Source organism: Opisthocomus hoazin, chromosome 4 (assembly GCF_030867145.1).
Source record: "Opisthocomus hoazin isolate bOpiHoa1 chromosome 4, bOpiHoa1.hap1, whole genome shotgun sequence".
Lineage (NCBI taxonomy): Eukaryota > Metazoa > Chordata > Aves > Opisthocomiformes > Opisthocomidae > Opisthocomus > Opisthocomus hoazin.
This window is the reverse complement of record NC_134417.1, coordinates 54,148,764-54,170,062: the sequence shown is the minus strand read 5'-3', so window position 1 is coordinate 54,170,062 and position 21,299 is coordinate 54,148,764. Positions and strand designations below refer to the sequence as shown.

General features: G+C 36.8%; 1 protein-coding gene and 1 long non-coding RNA gene across 5 annotated transcripts in view; one reads left to right on the top strand and one right to left on the bottom strand.

The window, feature by feature from the left end:
- Window positions 1-21,299, bottom strand: part of TBC1D5 (TBC1 domain family member 5) — a 326,766-nt gene that overhangs the window by 261,756 nt on the left and 43,711 nt on the right. The window lies entirely within an intron of this gene.
- The window catches only part of LOC142361168 (uncharacterized), a 50,586-nt gene continuing 33,876 nt past the window's right edge, over window positions 4,590-21,299 (top strand). Inside the window, exons 1-2 of the long non-coding RNA XR_012763746.1 lie at window positions 4,590-4,669; window positions 5,037-5,153. This is a non-coding gene — a long non-coding RNA (uncharacterized LOC142361168). The remainder of the gene's footprint in view (window positions 4,670-5,036; window positions 5,154-21,299) is intronic.

Here is a 21,299-nt window from a genome sequence, read left to right as displayed (position 1 = left end):
AATTTACAAAAGAGAATATAGGATTATGTTAAGATTTGTATAACATGACACAAGATACAAAGATTATTTTTCTTGAAAAGTAAGAGAGAATGGAACTTGACTACATGAACTAGAGAGCATCAGTAAGGAGAAACAGGAAACAAACTGCCTGCATTTTAGCAAAAGTGATGACATCCTCATGTAGACTGCTCATTTTGTCTGAAGGATCCACACTAGACATCTCTGGAACCTACATGGGGACTACAAAAATCAATATCATGGCAAAGGCAGACCATCTTGCCAGACTTCTTGAACATTATTTACAGAAAACAGTCTTTAAAATATGCATAGAGAGCTTTCCTTACTTGTGTAGATGCATGCAAGCCCACATACGATGGAGGAAAGCAAGAGTTCGGCATCATCTCGTATGCTAGTAGAAGGCTCCTAACAACTAGAGTTACTCAAATGTTGAAAGCAGCAGGTATCAGGAAGAAAATGCAAGCAACAATTTAACTTGAAAGTCTAAATGGAAGTGTTTAGGAAAGCTACATTTTGCAGCTAACGAAACAGGCACTGTAGCATGCACTTTCAAAGGGGGTCTTAATGTTTCCATTGGTCCACTAGTCCTAGAACTATGCTCCTGCTTGGAAGACTGAGAGCATGAAAAAAATCCCACTGCTTTGCCACTTGTTCTCAGCAAGTCATATTTCATTATCCTTTCAACATACATTAAACTAAAGCCATTTAATAGGGCAGGGGGAGGGAAAAGGAGTGGAAACAAAGAAAAGAAACTAGCGTAATTTTGCTTTTCTCTGTTCTTCCTCCTCCAGTACTGTTTTCCTCAAAAAGAAATTATATAACTGAGAATAAATGTAGCAAATCATATAAATTACCTTGATATTTCACTGTTTTAGTAGATACATTTGATTCTCTTCTCATCAAGATCCAATGGTGTTTCAAAGTTCTGTGCTGGATCTCAACCTGAATGGTTTTCACACAGTGTTTTCATTTACCTAAGTAAACTTTAAATTACAGTTTAGTCTTGAATAGCCATGTATTAGCTTTTTGACATCTGCCCATCATAATACTGTACCAGAATTAAAAACTAAATACACTAAAACTGACATCAAGCTGTACTGAAAGTAATCAAACAACAACAATTTGTTTAAAAACATACTGTGCGGCACGCTTAAAGTATGGAATTTGGTTACTGAAGAAAGTCTAGGAAATGTCCCACTTCTGCATTGCTTCTCAGGTATACATATGAACAAAAGAGTATTTTAAGATGCCAGAAATCGAGTAAGATACTCACTTGTATAGGTCTATTAAATCTGTGAATGCAGGAGCTGCTGCATTTCACAGTCTATTATTTATATGACAGAATGAAGATCTGAAAACATGAAATATAGCCTTAAATTATTCACTTATTCTTTTCACAAAAGGAGAAACCGTCAATCTAACACTAAAAGACTTCAAGCATATTTCTAAAGGTTTCATGAAAATTGCCTTATTTATCAAAACTTTATTCCCTCCGTTTGTTCATTAAATACTGTAGCTTTGCGTTAAGGTCAAGCAGTGTCAACCAATTACTGCTGTTGGAAAAGTCCTACTTCCTTAATACTCAAAGAAACCATAGCATATAGTGAATTATTTTAATAGGCAAACTGAACACTGTTTATCCAAAGTACATTTCAACCATAAAAATGTATTTTAAGGGTTTCTATCAACAATCAATTATAGTACTATTTATTATCACAGCAGCACTAAGCATGATTCTTTGTCTGATTAAACGTCAGCCTTAACAAAATACACATCTATTTTAGCATATTCAGCAAGATTCTGTTCTTAGCTCATACTAGAGAAAATAACAAAAATTAAGTGACCTATAAAGCAAACTGAAAGGTAAAACACTGAATTTTAAAGTGACAATATTAATTGGTATAAAAATTCTGACTTCTGTCCCCATTCTCTATTGGTGGGCAAGAGGGCTCAGCTCATAAGACAGACCTGAAAAAAATCCACCCTGCTTTCACTGCTCCTAATTGTATAGTTTTATTCTAGGGTAAAATTCTCCAACTTGCAATATACAAAAAGAAAGGTGAACACTAGATGAATAACAGATTTTAAGTGGTTACACATGAACTTATTAAATACCAAGAAAACGCCACCCATGGGCCATCACAGCAAATACACAAAATACCGAGTCACAGCCACTCAGGATAGAAGGATTTCCATAAGGTATTTTAATGTAACAATTTGGGATAGAGTTCCCCTGGTCCTAATTCAATCTTTTCTCCAAGCCATTTTAATGGCCTGTGGTTCAAAAGGCTAGAACAATGATTTTAATATCAAATCATCTCTATCTTTACACTTCACATAAGCAAAATTTTGGATCTCATTTCCCTTTGGAACTCACTTGTTTACTTCCATTCCAACCACTATATAAGATGTGATGAAAGAACACTTAATTTTCTGATGGTAACCTTTGAAAGCTTACAGCTATGAACCCAATTATGCCTTTCTGGAGTTACAAAACAAGCAAAAATCAAGAAAATTTCTACACAACCCATCAGCTTGCCTCACTAGAAAAAAAGTTTTCATCCATGTCCTGTATCAGTGATCGACGAGACCTACAACAATACGAGATACACATATTGCTACAAACAAGGAGAGGAAATAACGTAACAAAAGGAATGAAAAAAAAAAACCCTGAAGAGTCATGCTGAAAATTATGGAGGAAGAGAGACATAACAGAGTAGGATCTATTGTCTCATTATTTCTAAGCGACCAGAATAAAGAAAAGCAAAAGAACTAGGAAAGAAAAAAAAGCAACCAACCAAACTTAGAACAAGCCCTCTCCTGTTCCCCCAAGTGGGATAAGCCCCCCCCCTATAATTTACAGTCTATCAGTGAAATCTGAAAAGATTTTAGAACCAATTATCACACAACCAAATTTCTAGAAGAAGATAAAGAAAAAAAATATAGATCCCTTCACACTCATCTGGATTACTTCACTGGAAGGGTGTTCACTGGCTTCATGGATGAGAAGTAACATTAGATGTAATACAAGCTTGAGATTAGAGAAATTTTAAAACAATTCTGTGTTGTTGTTGCCAATTTAACAAAATACTCTCCAGACATAATCACCATAAGTGGGTCACAAATGATTGAAGTCAGAGAGCAGTTGTTCTTGAAAATCAACAAGGTGATTCAATAAAGACATAAGTGAAGTGTTACATTTAAGAAAGATGCATCATAGACACGAACACGAAACAGACCAGCAATAAAACATTACAGAGGGAATCAATGGATAGAGAAGAATACAAATCAAGAGTAAATTTTGTGGTATTTTTCAAAAAGACATCTCACTCAGATAGGCTGGCCAGCATGTGATGTGTATGTGGGTGGGCGGGTGTGCACATGTACGCACATGCACGTGAAGAGCTGATAATTGTTTTTTTCCATCTCCTACTCTGCTGTATCAGTTTTGGACATCATTAATTCTTAGAAAGATGCAGGCAAATTATGAAAAGTCAACAGTAGTATGACTTCTGGGAGTGCTGGGGTATTTCCCTCACTGAAGCTTCTCAAGAAAACATTTGATCAATGTACTTGATCCTGCTGCAGAAGATTGAAAAAGATGGCAATCTGTTATCTTCCAGGCAATACGTTTCTCCAACACCAATCCACCTGCCACAGCCAACCACCGTAAGCGACTGAAAAAGGAAGGCTGCCTCTGTGTGTCAACAGCATAAGCTCCCTCACTTACCTCCTGTCTTCAGACTCCCATGTTCAAAACCATCCCATCAGCTTCCCTTGCTACCAGACAGGTGGAAAGGAGATTATTACTCTATGTAGTTGCTTTTAAATTTCTTCAACATGAACCGATACTAGATTGAACACATCTGTGGGTAACTTTTCCTGCTTTACCATTCTTTGGCTAAAATTACCTAGCATTTCCTCTGAGGAAAAGTGCATCACTGATCATTTTTATTTTCATGTTAAGTGTGTACCCTCAAAAGGAACAGGAACAGCTTTTTATATGGAAACCTAATGCACAAACAGTACAGTTAAAGAAATGATATCCTAAATTGCACAATACGAAAACAAAGTGTTTTTAGAAGGCCTCCTTTCCCTGTGCTGGCTTCTTCAGCCATTTCACAGATAGCTCTTCGTAATTCTTCACCTTACGTCCTGTAATAGCAATTGAAAATGGTTTGCAAAATGAAAGCGGCATGCTAATCAACAGCCCTTCTCCGAAACAGAAAATCTTCAGCTTTATGGGAGATGTCATTTCAGTATAGCGGATCAGAAGAACTGGATCTTCTGTGCTGATGAAACCATCCTTGTGAGGATGGAGAGAATAAGTTCTGTTTTTGTAGATCCATCAGCTCTACTGGATAACACTAGCCAGCAGTGGGAGATATGGAGGTGGGTTGTAAGATAAGGAACAGGCTAGAGGCAAGAAGAGCTGCTATAATTATAGCTGGGAACACAGAATTTGTTAAAGGAAGTCTACTGTATAATTACATTTGAAAATTTAGCAAGATGCCCAGAGGCTGGCTTGCAGCTGTCAGGAACTGGTAACGCTAGAGTTCTGCTCAGGAGGCAACCACTACTGCAGCTAAGCTCACCCCCCTGCAGTTGAGTCGACTTTGATAGCGCAGAGGAATGACTTATGCAAAAATTGGTAAGATTACACAACACGTGAGATTATACCTATTCTCAGTAAAAAGTGTTCAGAGACTGGGCATTATTTTAAAGGAAATTGCATGTAAATCTGCTCGTTTCTATACTACGTTAAATGTATTTTTTGAATGAGTGACAAAGGTAGTATTTTGTGAATTGCATATTTCATTTAATAACAGTTAAATATCAGGTAGTGTTTTAGATATTAATTCACAATCAAATTAACCTCATCTACAGGTTAGTATCAGCTTGCATATATAGTTCTCACTTTTGTTTATCTGGCCCGATCAAATGAAAATGCAGACAGAATGCGAGATTAAAAAAAAAAAAAAAAATCATCTGTGCATCTGTTTCTTCCTTGGATTTAGAGCTGAAGTGATATTGCTGCTGAGAAGTGAACGGCAAACTACAAACACTTACCCAAAGTGGTCATCAGACAAACTGATCAAGTATGAAATATGATTGAGACATTTTGGAAAAAAAAGGTATGATTAAACAACATATAAAATGAGCAATCAGAAGTTAATGATTAAATGATGATATAAAAGTATATATTGCTAATTCAAATATTAGCAAATTAAGCGCTGAGCATGCTGGACAATATCACCAATCATAAATATTACTGGTGTTTATTTAAACCACATCCAGATAAAGAATTGAGCAAAAATTATAATACAGTCATAAATTTGATCATATTAGGAATATTTCCAGAATTCAAAATTATATCATCATATTATCATTACAAGAAAATAAAAAGCTCTAGAAGACAGAGCAGAGACTGCAAGCCTAAAACAAAAATTTATAGGAGAATTATTTCTAAATGTTATGACAGCTGCTTCTTTTATTTCAAACTTACAGTTTTATAAGACATTCAAGTATATATGTCTATTTTGCATTATGGACTGTAAGGAGAGAAAACTATAGGTTATTTCACCTTTAATTAAACCAGACAGTGCTTCCATTTGGAAAAGGTGAAGACTGAAAAACGTGCTTAAATCCTCAGATAATGTGTAAGTACTGAAATCATAAGTATAAGCAGCACATCGACTATTCCATATTTGCTTCATCAGCCTAAAGATATTCTTGTTTCATGCCTCATTATTATAATCAGTTTAAATACTACAGTTGTCTTTGCCACAGAAATGTAGAAATATTTTCTAAGTATCATAGGCTTTGCTCACTAGAAAAATATTCTCAACTTAAGACTCAATAAAAGGTTCCTTTCTGTGCTTCAAGTCTGGCTTCTGCTCACTGTAACAGGACTGCTTTTGCCTATCTAGGTTTCATTGGAGGAGGGAGGAGGAAAAACCCTAAGAAATCAGCTATTTTATACAAATTTCTCTCCTCTAATTTTCATTCTATGAAGATGGACATTTGAAAGATGATCATTTCAACAAACAAGGGGCACTTATTGAACATACAAAGTTTCAGCTTTGTTTGAATTTTATAGGTAATTAATCTTTACAATATAATTTATTCCCTTGGTTTCATTTTGAAAATAAAATACAGTCACTTGAAAAATTCAAGTCTTTGAAAGACATACAAATTGAATTTAAGCACCTTTTTTAAAAAACAAAATTAAAACCCATTTTGAAGGAAACTTCAGGAGCACAATGCTGATTTCAGACAGTGATCTAGGTTTTATTAAAATACGATTTTTTTCAGGACTGTCTAACTCCAAATATTCTGAGCCTTGGTCAATTCTAGTTGCACATAGATTGTGCATGTAAAAGAAAAATGTCAGGCTTCATATTGATTTCTTCTGTTTCAAGCACAATAGCTTCCTATGTTGACTTTTCCCATATTCATCTATATTACACTATATAATGCAGCTTTAAGGACTGCAACGATCCCTTCAGGAATGTGCAGAGAAAAATTCAGTCTTTCATCTAAAATATTACTGTAGAACAACAAAAGCATTTGCATGAAATAGTTAACCTTATGTATCTATAATTCCACAGTAAAATACAGGAAAGCAAACTACATTAAATTGCTCATAGTTGCATGTTCTTGCTGTTGCTCTGGCCAAAGAAAAGCCTTTAAACTTTTTAATACTGATTTTGAAAGAAAAAGGATGTCTTACATGGAATTTTTCTGTAGATTCTAATACGTAAGCACACAAATCTATAAATCTAAGAGACACTTTTACCTTTATTTTAATACACAAAAAAGCACCAAATACAAAAACAAAACAGAAGAAAGAAAAGTCAGATTGATCTTCCTTGCTAGTACACAATGCAAAATGAACACTGCTCACACTTGTAGGAAATGCTCTGTTCCCAAGACATGAACCTTTTAAGCAAAAAGCTTTGCAGGCAAATAAATTTTTCCAGTACAATTGACAAGTGCTAGTTCCCCAATTGCCAAAAAATTAATGAAATCTGGCTGTGGTTCCAAGTAGCTCTACTACTTCCGCAACGCGATGTTTCTGTCATAAGAAGCGCAGTGTGTATTCAACATGGTTTTAACACACAGGGGTGTACAACACCACACCTTGAATGGTGAGTGCTGAAGGCCAGTCCCACTGAAGCTCAAAGGCTGTGAATCACAAGACAGTTTGCCATATCTCTGCCAAAACTTGTTTGGACTCTGTGCATGTCTGTACATATATATAAGAAACTATCCTGTCTAATAGATTATAACTATCTTGAAAAAGAATATTTACCATTTTTATGTTTTAGGTAAGGAGTTATGACTTCTGTTACTCTTACCATCACAGATATCCATATCATATGATAATTTGTGTTTTCACCCTCTCTTACTAGTATGTATGTATCTATCCACTGAAACCAGCAATTTTCAAAAAAGGTGCATGGCACAACACAACTAGATATATTAAGTCAGCATATACTAGAGTTTTAAGATGTATGACCTTATTTATGAGATTCAGGTTATCCATCCACATGAAGGCATACTTTAACATAATGGTACTTACAATGGGAAGAGAATAGCCTACTGCTTCTAAAATTGCTTTCAAATATTTTAAGTAGTTTGCCTCTATTCTTTTCCTTATGAAATAGGAGATGTCAAAGGGCATATAAAAATTTCTGAATTAAGGAAAGAAAAACAAGAATGCACATTATATATATAGTAATAATAGGCAGAGACAACTTCACTAGGCTGTGACATATGACATCTGGTAGACTATTATCATAATAAATGGGAAAAGTAGGTGAGATCCTGTCAACAGCAAGGTACGAAGAAATGCATCTTCATCAGAATGACACACATATCTGCCTTTAACAAACATAGGCCAAACTGAAATTCAAGCATCTATGAGTTAAATAGTTTCACTTTACTTAATTCCTTCTTTTTAACAATATCAGTGAAGCATAATGTCTTCATTTATCAGATATGTATTTATGTAATTTTATAGTGAGGAAAAATTAAACTTGCTAATAATCAATGGCAAAAACACTCACAAGAAACAGCCTATTCCTTTTTCATACATTTACAAATCATTTTAACTATGCAAAACAGTAACTTAGATTGTTATTTGACAATCTAAAAATACTATACATCGATTTGTGACTGCTATTGGTGTACCGATTCAGCTATCACACAGGTGTTGAAATAGCTTCAGCCCTGCAGTTGACCAGTTGAATGGTAAAACCACTGATATCCTGGGGATCATACTACATATTTGATGATATATGTAAGCTACAAAAAAAATTCTCATATAAGAGAAAGAGGGGAAAGAGTGACTTTCTGAAGGTAGGTCATGTTCCCACAACTCGTGTTTCTTATGGTTCATTTTGATCCATGCTTTATTTTTCAATTTCATGTGACTGGATGAGAACAAATGAAAAGAATCATCACAAAATTCGTATTCTATGGAGACTGCAAATTGCCACTGGGTGCTTTAAAAAAAGTTAGAACATTGTCTTTCTATTTGTGACTAAAGGCAATACCTAATTTACATTTAGTCCTTTCAAAACTAGATATAAACCTGCAAAGTAACATTTACCAGATTATAACAATTTTCCGCATGTAAAAAAGTAGCAGAAGTTTGAAAGTCACTGAGTGAACAGTTGAGTCACAACGCAACGATGGGTTTTTGTAAGAGTCACAGATGGAAGAACTCAGGCAAGTAAATGGAAAAGGCATGTATTTTTTTACTTGTTTTAGATATGACAAGTTACTTGGAAAAGCAAATTCCTCAGAGGTATGGAAATACATAATTTTGAACGAAACTTGGTGGAAAAAAGGTGGAATATTAACATCACTGTATTCCTAGATATCCGTTTGCTTGATGCCTTGTTAGTTTTGGGGTCTTTCCAGTGCTGTGCTGGTGAAGACAGTCGGTACGATGGTATTTACTTTCAAACTGCTTTCAAGAAATTAATGAGTGATTTGGTCACATATTTTCAGACTTCAGTAGAAGCTGATGACATTAAGATACCAGAGAAATTGATTTGGGAATTGTGTCTCTATCCCATGTGTAGTACTCTCACTCCATAACTACTAACTCTTGTCAACACATAAATAAGGCTGCTTGAAGTGTAAACAAGGAAAACACAAAAATATTGTAATTTCCATGCACTGTAATAAATGCATGACACAGTTTAATGCTGATTTAAGGTGATCTAACAGGAGACTGGCCCAAACAGATATCCCATTTTAGCCCTGCCACTGCCTTCTTCCAGAAGATAAGTTTCTGCTGTGAACCAACTTGTGTGCATCCTCTCCTTCTTCTCCCATTCACTGACAAAAGCGCTTGGAAACACAAACCTCTTCAAAACTTCTTCAAGCATAAGAAGATGGGGCATGAAAAAAGATGGAGTAAGGCACCTAACATGCCCAAAGAAAGCTACATAAGGGAAGTGGAGATTTCCATTCACACGGGTTCACGGGTTGAATGGGTAACCCATTTTATATGGTTGCAATTCTATTCTTATATCAATGTTAGTTGATTTAAAAACAGTATCAGAAGTTTCTGGAATGTAAGATAAATAACTTCCTGCTTTTTCTTTAACATAAGTCCAAATAAATGCATGAAGATTTGCACAAGAATTCACTAAAGGAGAATCGGGAGATCTAATGCTGCATGAAGTTGGGATGGGGATGATGTCAGCGAGCTAGGGCCCAGATTCCACTCTTGATGGTAGGTGTTGACGCCCATTCTTCAAAAAGTTGGTCAATTCACATCCTGCTGGAAATGAGAATGGCACTTGTACTTCAGAAGTTCTACTTCCCTTTCTGTACTGTAGCTCAGTTGCAATAGGAAAAGTAAATTATAAATGGACTTCACACAGTGCTCTACCTATTTATGGGACTGAACTTGGATCGGTGTTTACTGCTCTTCCACTCAGCAACGGAAGAGGAAAAAAAAAAAGAGAATAAACAAAACACAATAACCCTGGTAGACAGTAAGTGGTGATAGCCAGATGATGAAAATTTCAGCTCATGATAACTCTGCGGTTTTGAAATTTGTTCATGCCCAAAACTGAAATAAGACGAGTGTCTACTGAACATTACCATCAACATACACAGACACATAACACTTCAAAACCTAGTTACTAAAAGTTTTAACTAAAAGATCCAGATTTAACTCACTATTCTGTCTGATTCAGACCGCAGTTTTGCATCCTGAATCAGTCCACATAAAGAAGACAGATTCACACATAGCACTTTCCAAAACAAGACAGTAGCTGTACAGGGGCAGGATCTTCCTTTCTCTCTTAAAACTTTTGCATATATGCTTTCTGGAAAGAAACACATCTTTGCACATTTTGATGAAATTAACCTTTGGTAAATGTGCACTGGCCATCAACTCTACTAGAAGCTGCAGTGAAACTAAAATAGCTTCACATAACCTGATAAAGCTATGCTTCTGACTTCACCTTGTTTCTCAGCAGCAAAAGCAGCAAATTTGTTATGTTGAAGGCAAGGAATATGTCAGTGCACATCAGCAGTTTTTGGGGAAGTTTCTTTGATAGATTTAGCAGGAGCATGGATAAAGATGAACCACAGAAAAAAAGAAAAGTCACAAGTAAAAGGAAATAGACATGTTTCATAAGTTTTAAACACTCAGCTAAAGTTCTCACTGATTCCAATTCAATGTTTGGGGTGGGCAGTACTAAAGCGCAAGACTTTTTAAGGCTCAGACATGTTTCAGGAGACAATACACTCAAAGCTTCAGACTTTGATCTTGCTGGTAACACCATCTTCGTCTTTTCAAGCACATCTACTCCAGTTAGAGAGCATTTCACAAATCATGTCTTAAGAGAAAAACTGCACCAATTTGCATAAGTCACAATCATTAACTGTTACAGACACAAGAAAAACTAAAATAAGATACACAAGTTAAATCAATTGGATATGGTGTATTTCAACATATTTCATCTGTTCTTTTCCACTTCACAATCCAAATACAAAAACAGGTATCTCCAACTTCATCCACACAAATGATCTAAAATTATGAAAACATTACTATTTTATAAATAAAAAATATAATCCAATCATTAATGCTAGAAAGCATCAATTTAAGTTCATCTACTTTCAGAGAAAAAAAAAACACACAAGCCCTACTATATTTGTTAATTCCTTAATGTGAACTTGCAATTGATTAAGTAAACTTGAAGAACCTGGAAATTCAATCACAGTAATCTAAATGACCAACTAATAGCTAAAAAAAATAATAGATCTAGTGCAGATTTTACTCTGTGGCATAAAGTTGTTGACAATACATTCCTCAATAAAGAAAAATTGAATTATAGCCTTAGGGTGGTTTAATTTGGTACAAATTTTGAATAATGTTATATACATTTCCAAAGCAGATGCTAAGAGACTCTACAAGGACACTCAGCTCAATCAGAAGCCAGATTAAAGTTCCATCTGGAACGAAACAGTTCCACAGCTCTATTACAATTAGCAGAGTCACCAATGTCAGACTCAAAAGTTGGGCGATGTGAAACTCTTTCTCTTCAAAACACAACTATTAGCCCAGAAACCAAACAAGCAGGTCATACATCTTTAGAACTGAACATTTTAAGCAGTCACAAATTTGTGCTTTTGTAGCTAGGATGAAAACTCTCCTTTGTATTACTATGGTCACGTGAAACACAAAGACTATCGAGACACAATGCTTTTATATCACCTCTCCTATTGTATGCATGCAGCATTAGAAATCTCATGTGTTCAAGTAGCTGCAATACTCAAAATATCAGCAGGCTGAGAACAGCACAGAAACTGTTTGCATGAAATAAAATTCAAGATTGATTTTGAATTGCCCTGATCATAGCATTCCCAATTCCCAGACTTCTTGTTATGAAACAAAGCATCTCCCCAACATATCATGCCGAAGAACTGCACCCTAGAGTGACCTATCTTTAGACAAAATAAAAACAGAATTACCTATGAAACCTAATGGTTCAAAGTCAAAGCCCAATTCCTCAGCCAAGTATTCAATGTAACAGCATTTTTCCTAGATTTAAGTAAAGACCAAATTTCAACTCAAGTTTACTAAAAGAAAGCACCTTTTCAAAGAGCAATTCAGCAAACAGCAGTGCTGATACATAGACAGTACCAAACACATTCAAGACAGAAAAACAAAACATGCCACATGCCTTCAATTTACTATTTTACCATATAAATAAATAACGCATCACACAAATAAGCAAGCCTGAATGCAGAAGTTCGAAATCAAATGCCCACACCCTGCATCTCTTTCCCCCCAAATACATCTACAATGGATAAGTAGCAACACAGACTTTTAAAAAATTACATCTCATTACACACATTTTCATCAAGGAAAGACTCAGTTAAAAAGCATATTTATGTTTTTCCAGTTGCTGGTTACATTAATCAGGCTGATTTCTATTATGAAACAGTAAGTTGCTAGGTCTGAACATATCCACAATGTTAATATCCAGATAAGAGCAAGTGAAGAAACAGATAACTGTAGCCACTGTCCAGTTAGCAGCCTATACTGTTCTGCAATGAAGCAAATTTCAGCTTCCAAAAAGAACAGTAATATTCACAATTTTTTATTTACTACCTTTAATCAGTTTTCAAATACTATCCAATAATATCCATATCTGAATTTAATCTTCTAAATCTTTACAGAGAAAAATTAACAATCTGGAGCAACAATGCGACTTTGTCCTTAGCCTAACTCTGTTGTTATTTCTGAGAACAGCCCACAAGAGATCTATTGCCAACACCATGCAGTGTGATGGAGGCATTTAGAAGAAACAAACAATAAAGTCTGGTGGACATCTAAACAGAGAAGCAAGGTGTCAAAATTAAGATCACTGCAACCCAGTCAGTGTCTTTGACAGAACATTGCCTTGTCAAGGCAACAAGAGTGTCCAAGGATGCTGGTTACACCAGAGAGGGCCAAGGGCATCCACAAACTCCACTACTGATGAAACCATGGTGAAATGATCACTGTATTTCAGTACCACACACGAACACAGCAGCCCATCAAAACAGCCAGGTTCCCTATCAGTTAACACAGTTTTTTTAAAGATTAAAAAATGAATTACCACCCAAACATTAAAATGTTAATTGACAGAAAGCACAGTATTATAATTGAAACATATGTCTCGAAGTCTGGGCTGGGGCCACAGCACAAGTCTAGGGACTCTTTCCAACAGGGTCCAGGAAACTTCCAAATTCTTCCTCAAAGAAATATCCCTGGTGACTTCCATAGCTGATTATTTATGACAGAGAAATGTTTGGATAGCTTAGGTCCTGGTAGCCATCTAACTGCAGTGATGCAGCGGCCTCAAAAGGTTTCTCCAAGAATTATCCTTCTCAATGTTTAGTACATAAAAGCATTATCAAATTATCAAAATCAGGCACATACATAAGACTTTTGCAACAATAAAGAACTATTTATCTCATTTCCACAAGTAGTAATCACCCACACTTTCAATCTTCAGCACTTTTTTTATGAAGGTCTGGATTGCAATGTAAAGATCTCCAAATTTAGTCCATGGTCTGTGATTCTTGTGGCAGAATCATGAACTTGCATAGCTCTGGACAGAAATAGTGCAGTAACTGAAGAATCTTTCCTTCCTCATTCAACTACTCTGTAATCTAACAGTGAGCAAACATACTCAGCGGTAGTTTACTACTCAGTGTCACATGACCTGTCCCTAAGCAAGTCATCAAATGACTTGACAAAGGCCAACTACAAGCTTATCTAGCTTCAGACCAAGCAAGGGACTGAAAGCACTTAGCAACATCTCTGAACGATGTCTTTGTCAATGAAGAGGGAAAACATCAATTTTCACTATTCTGTGTATCTCCACAGCTTTTGACCAATGATGAACCCTCACCTACTTTAAAAGATGTGACACAAGTCCTGGTTATTGAATTCGTAATTTGAGTTATTCTGGCAGAAAACTCCAGATGATTCCCAGTAGTCCCTTGCTTGTGAATTTTCTGAAGTATATTTCTTCTTCTGCTCCTTCTCAAGATCTACATGCAATTATTCTGAGACGTGATAAGTGACACAGGCATAGGGTTAACAGCATACTAATACACCATTTCAACTGCCTCCTGTGATCATGCCACCGCCTTAAAGCACTTGGAGAAAACCCCCTCATGGACAAATTGCTGACTGATGTTGAACCCAATGAAGAGACTGGATAGGGGATGGTCAAAAGAAAACAATTGAATATATAATTTAGTAGAATTGTTCTTTTATCAACAACTGGCCAATCTACTCCGTAGCTTAGCAACACTCTTGAATTTGTCGTCGATGCTAACCTGGTATTTGGCAGCATCTGCAGAAAAAACACTTATCACCTCTTTTGTTAGCTGGAAAACTGTACTCCATTCTAGCAATGATGAAAAGTTATTCAATTATTCATATCTTCATCATCACTCAGCTGCAGCTTATTTCAAGATCAAGGCATAAAATTCTAGTTTTGAGCTTTCTCTTCTGTGCACTTGCTTGATTTCAGTTTAAATGACTACCTAAAGTTCCATGGGGAAAAAAATTCCCTATGATTAAAAAGACAAAACTATTTCACATGAAGGACAGAACTGTCTTGCAACTTGGACCAAAACCACAAAACACTCCCAGTAGGTAACAACCACGGTCATCGTCAGCTACAAGTTCAAAGTGCATTTCTTGCCCTTGCTAACCTACACATCAAAATGTTTTTTTAAAACACTTAACACAAACCAAGATTCTCTTTTGCTAACACTTCTTCCTTTGGAAGAGAATGATAAAACACAGCATTTACTGCACCGCTGGAGCATTGCCCAGCACCACTGTGGGGAAGAGATTGTCAGACCTCAGCAGCAAAGCAAGATCCTGGTCCACCTCAGTATTACATCTGTCTGCCAACAGCTGCCATGCTCCTACTGCCTTCCCTACTATCACTAGAGGAACCTGATCCCCCTTTTTGTACCATTCCCTTCACACTTTGCTCCAAAGGAAGAAAACTCTAAAAAGCTGACAATCATCTTCACACTTGAATCACTTTTCATTGGCAAGTACCTTTGCTGTGCTTTGTGGATACCTGCTTTAAATGACAAAGACATGACATTTAAAATCTGGTCTAATGTAGCACACAAAAGTTGGTTTTGTTTTGTTTTTCTATTCAGTTCTATCTTCTTCTGTGTTCCATAGCTTGTTAGCCAAAGTTCTTTTGAAGTTGACGGCACTGTATACGGTGTATTCCTCCTATCTCTTATGGCAGAAATATAATCAAGAAATCAAGTGAATTAGATATGTATGACCACCCAGACTTGAATCAAGGTTAGCTATTCTTGGGACTTTTTTCCAGATATACTCCTACCAGACCTCTTAAAATAGCTTCCAATAATTACCCTATAAGTGATGTAAGGCTTACTAACTCTACAATTTATCACTATTTTCAACAGCAGAGAAAAAAAGAATTCAATATTTGCGAATAGCTCCTAAAATTAACTCAATTGGAAAAGAAAGTGAACTACTTAGATATTTGAAGAAGTGATAAACTGTCTTTAAATCAATATTTTAATCACTCTGTGCAGTCTAGTTCAATAAATCAACACGTCCTCTCCAGCAATCTGGAATTCACACTTTTCTTTTTTAAGGAAAATAGGGATAATGTTCTTTATAGTTTGCCTTCAGCACCCAAATTACCTTAACCACATTATTCCATTCTGCACTACGCAAAGACAGATACTAATTATTTGTTGGAGGAAAGCTCTTCTACGTCACCTTTTGTCTGGAAATGCATGTAAGATCTTTAAAAAGCAACCCTACCAAGATGTTCAACAGAATTCATAATGGTTTAGATTCCTTTCTCTTTCATAACATGAGGAAGTTTAAAAGGTAAAAAATTATTTATCAAAATTAATTTAAATAGAAAGAACAACAAAAAAATTGGTCTTTATGTGTTTGCTGCTATGATCTTACAGAACTGGAGAATACCGGGGGAGGAATACAGCTGAAAGATGCTAGATTAAAAGACACCACTACTGATTCTCCTTGCCCAAATGCTTTCAGATCTTCAGAAGGCAAAAGAGGATATGAGGGAAACAGTCACAGACTTCTCAAACTTCTCCCTAAGCATCTTTCTTCAGACAGGCTGGAGGAAGAAGACTAGGTTAGAAGTGTGTCTGGCCCAAGTCACTGTGGTTGTCATAAGCCTCACTGCTGAAGTTATACAGAAAAGTTGGTTGAAAATTTTTAGTTTGCTCAATGACTTATCCAGCATCTCAGACTGTGACTGTCTCTCAGGTGGATACCAAACACTATATCTGATTTTTTCAGGATTTTTGATGACGGGATTTCAATGATTTTCAAAGTTGTATAACAATAGGAAAATCGTAAAGACTTGTTCTCCTATCTTAAACTAAGAATAAAAAAATTGTCTGCAAATAAAATTCACTGTTTTTTTAAAGTACAGTTAACAGTTCAGTTTCTTATAAGCAATATCTCATAAAAGAAACCCATTTTCATTTCAAAACGCATTTTTTTCTTCTTCCCATTTTAACATAAATCTGGCAGACTTATCATGTAAAAGAAATTACTTTAAAAAAATTATATACTGCTATCTTTGTGAACTTAACTCAATATGAACTGGACATAAATAATACATTTTAAAATTCCTAAAAATATATTAATTCGTTTTCCATTTTCATGAAAAACTATAAAAATCATTAATTTTGTACATGTTCAGGTTTGAAATTGCTTTTTCAAGACATAAATGTATAAACTGTGTTTAGCAATAAATTCAGCTACTACAGCAAATGTACATTTATTCGAAAACAAACACTTCCTATGGACACCACCCTTCTTTGGGAACATAAGAAAGTAAAAACCCAACAACTAAAATCCATGTAAGTCTAGATGTTCAGATCATGCATAAACAGCTGATTCAAGCTGCACAAAAAATCTCACTGATTTCTGTCACCATCAGATATACCTTGCTTACAGAAACACTCTTTAATAGTAATACAATTATAATAGTACAGATCTGATCCTACAGCCTATCATTTCTATACTGTCAGCACTGGTTGCAAATAATGGACACTGATACAATAAAACAGCCTCCAAGAAACCGAGAAAAAAAATCTTGTCCCCCCAAACAACTTAACAAGAACGCCTTGACAGAGGCTTGGTATGTTTCTCTGGCACCTAGTATCTACTTTCTTGAACTTAAACAGATGTATTCACAGAGCTTTCTTAAAGTTCACAGACCTAGAGCTGAAATTCCGCAGACCTTTTTGTACTGAAGTCATCTGGGCAAGCAAGGTGACTGTGTTTGGCATTTCCACCTGATTCCTTCCTGACCTACAGAAGCACAATGGAAAAAAACAAGTCTCCATCTGAACAAGATTTAGAGCACGAAAACAAAGCCCTTTTAATTCTCATTCTAGTCAGAATGGTCTCTTCTCTGATTTGTCTTGAGCTAGTTATCTGGGTCAAAATACCATCACTTCCTAAGACAAAGATTTCACTTCCAAGCTAGGACCTGGACCCACTAATGGAAAAACAGAAATAAACATAAAAAACTTTGACTTTTTTACCTTCCAAGGGTTTGCTTTCTAGGTTGTATTGACCCAGAATGTTTAGAATTCAATGTTATTTGGATGGATTAGGTTAGGAATATAATTGAAAAGATCGTGAAATGCACCGTATACTTGTTAAGTTATAGCACTCAACATTTACTAACAAGTCTTTTGGCACTGTGTTTCAAATGCACCCTTTCACCAGTAACAGAGACATGAAAGAGAATCTCAACAACTCTAAGCTGACTACTTAATGCACTCTAATTTTTTCCATAAAGGCACTTTTCAATTTTTGCAGTCCTTTCCCCAAGACGAGCAGAAATAGAATATGTGAGTGCTTGAACAACCAGGAGCTCCCTCCTCCCCATTCTTCAGAGAACACACAAAGTGAACTTTGAGATCAACTTCCTAAAACTCGTTCTTTTTCGAGACAATCAATTTAGAAGCTTGCAAGTAATGCATATAGAATGGCATTCCATTTTACCACTTTTTCAGTTTGGAAAGACAAAAATGTTCAGGGTAGGCCTGGTTCTTTCGACTCAGAGAAAAGGGTGGTCAGACTGCAGCCGAGACAATGCCTAACACCACCACTCTCAGTGATGTGGCATAAGGAACAGCTACTTTCCACTAACCCATCCCACTTCTTTCTTCCTCCACCATTCATCTTGACTTCAGCAAGGCTTTTGACACAGTCTCCCATGATATCCTCCTAGGGAAGCTCAGGAAGTGTGGGCTGGATGAATGGTCAGTGAGATGGATTCAGAACTGGCTGAATGGCAGAACTCAGAGGGTTGTCATCAGCAGCACTGAGTCTAGTTGGAGGCCTGTAACTAGTGGTGTCCCTCAGGGGTCAGTACTGGGCCCAGTCTTGTTCAACTTCATCATCAATGACCTGGATGAAGAGTTAGAATGTACCCTCAGCAAGTTTGCTGATAACACCAAACTGGGAGGTGTGGTAGATACACTGGAAGGCTGTGCTGCCATTCAGCGAGACCTGGACAGGCTGGAAAGTTGGGCAGAGAGGAACCTGATGAGGTTCAACATGAGCAAGTGCAGGGTCCTGCACCTGGCGAGGAACAGCCCCATGCACCAGTACAGGCTTGGGGTGGACCTGCTGGAGAGCAGCTCTACAGAGAGGGACCTGGGTGTCCTGGTGGACGACAGGTTAACCATGAGCCAGCAGTGTGCCCTAGCTGCCAAGAAAGCTAAAGGGATCCTGTGATGCATTAGGAGTGTGGCCAGCAGGTCGAGGGAGGTTCTCCTCCCCCTCTACACTGCCCCAGTGAGGCCCCAACTGGAGTACTGTGTCCAGTTCTGGACTCCCCAGTTCAACAAAGATGAGGAGCTACTGCAGAGAGTCCAGCGGAGGGCTATGAGGATTGTGAGGGGACTGGAGCATCTCTCCTACGAGGAGAGACTGAGGGAGCTGGGCTTGTTCAGCCTGAAGAAGAGAAGGCTGCGAGGGGACCTTATAAATGTTTATAAATATCTCAAGGGTGGGTGTCAAGAGGATGGGGCCAGACTCTTTTCAGTGGTACCCAGCGACAGGACAAGGGGCAACAGGCACCAACTGAAGCACAGGAAGTTCCGTCTGAACATGAGGAAGAACTTCTTCCCTCTGAGGGTGACAGAGCCCTAGAACACGCTGCCCAGGGAGGTTGTGGAGTCTCCTTCTCTGGAGATATTCAAGACCTGCCTGGACAAGGTCCTGTGCAGCCTGCTGTAGGTGACCCTGCTTCGGCAGGGGGGTTGGACTAGATGACCCACAGAGGTCCCTTCCAACCCCGAACATTCTGTGATTCTGTGATCTTTCAGTCTTTCTCTATCAGCAACTGTAATCTTTCCTATGTTTTGCTCCCTCTCCTTCTTCAAAATCACTCAGCTGCTCTTTCTGAGTCTTCTCTCCAGTCCTCCAACTACTTTTCTCTGCCTTAATCTACTTACTGAAGCATTGCATGCTGAACATCAACAGGGTCTCTGTACAGGTAATTGTAATTTTAAACAAAGACTTTCTGAATAAAAGCAGTAGAAAAGTTTAAAAAGTGACAGAGTCAACTGATACTCAGGACGGTCTCTTCTAACTTCAGCACTCCACAACACAATCCTCAAAACCATAGGATGAATATCAGTTTTCATACCTCAGAAACAGCTGCTATTCAGCAGGATTAAAGTGAGCCAGCCTTCCAAGGGTAGGTTTACAATCACACAGACACGTAACCACTCATCCTGTTCCTCAGGGGTTCAATCGACCATACCTGAATGTACATTATGTCAATAAAATTCTACATATATCATCAATTTTATCTATTTCATGAATGCAGTGAGAAAGGAGCTTAAAAAATGGGGGAAGGAGTGACTGAGAAAAGTAATTCTCTTTCCAACCTGAGGAAACTTTAGACAAATTTGCCTTTGATAATCGACTGAACAAGCTGCACTGCAAGCATCAAGGGATGGTGCAGGGATATCTAGCAGGTGCTGCAGTTTATCACAAAACCGTCTAAAATAATTGGAAGTGACAACCAGCACTACCACAAATGATTTATTAGTCTTTCACTCAGCTTTTCAGCTTCCTCAGGGCCAGAATAAATAATTTACCAACTCTGTATCTTCCAATCATTAATTCTTCCCTGTGCATCCAAACTACATTTAACTCTGCTGGGTTCAGTGGAATTAAAAACACAATATGAAGACTTCGCCCCCCCAAGTATAGTATTATCTGACTTTATCTAAAAGTAAAATTGTCAGTCAAAATTTGTATCAGTGATAGAAGGATTAGAGCTAGCAACTAACGCTGAGTTACAAAATATCTGCAGAATAAAATGAAAGTTAAACTGAAAAGATATCAACAATGAAATGCTCCCAGAGGGTCAGGCGTGTTCTCAATATGCAAAGTACTGACAGTGTCTGAAGATATTGATTAGCATTGTTTTTTTGATCCATAAACTAACAATAGTTACGGATAAACATCTTACGTGTCCCACATGGCAAATGCAGGATGAAAACACTGGACAGGAAACATTCAGAAAATAAATAAAAAAGGAGATGAGGGCAAAATGGAAGGATTAAGCATGAATAAAATGATTCTGTAGAAAGGCAATACTTTTTGAGGAAACACATTATAGATACAAGATTTACTAATGCCCTTGTGTTCATATCACAAAAAAAGGTATAAAAAAAGAATATTATACAAGGCAGAATTAGAAACCAGGAGTATAAAATGACATAAAACCAAAGTACACTTTAAAATTTAAAACAGAATATATAAGGTACCATATTCCTATTAATTATGTAGAGAAAACACAGAGAAAACAAAATCACACCCTAAATCCATTTTTGATGTAAGCTAGTCTTGTCTCATTAAATCAGCATCTATGATTAAAACCAAGATCATTTTTGGTACATAATGTATTGCATTGTTAGAGCAGCATCTGTTTGTTGCACAGCAACACATTTTTCAGCTTTAAGAAACTGTACTTGTGTAGAAGAAACAATCCAGACTTTGAAGACATAAAAATATTTTTAATTCCAAAAGCATTTTGTACTAAAGGGGTTAATAACATTAATGTGCTAATATTTTCCATTCCAAGCAGAGGCTTCAAGCTGTTGGAAACATACAGAAGAAGAATTTCATGGTACTAACAGCTTTCTTTCAGTCCTATGGGACTGAG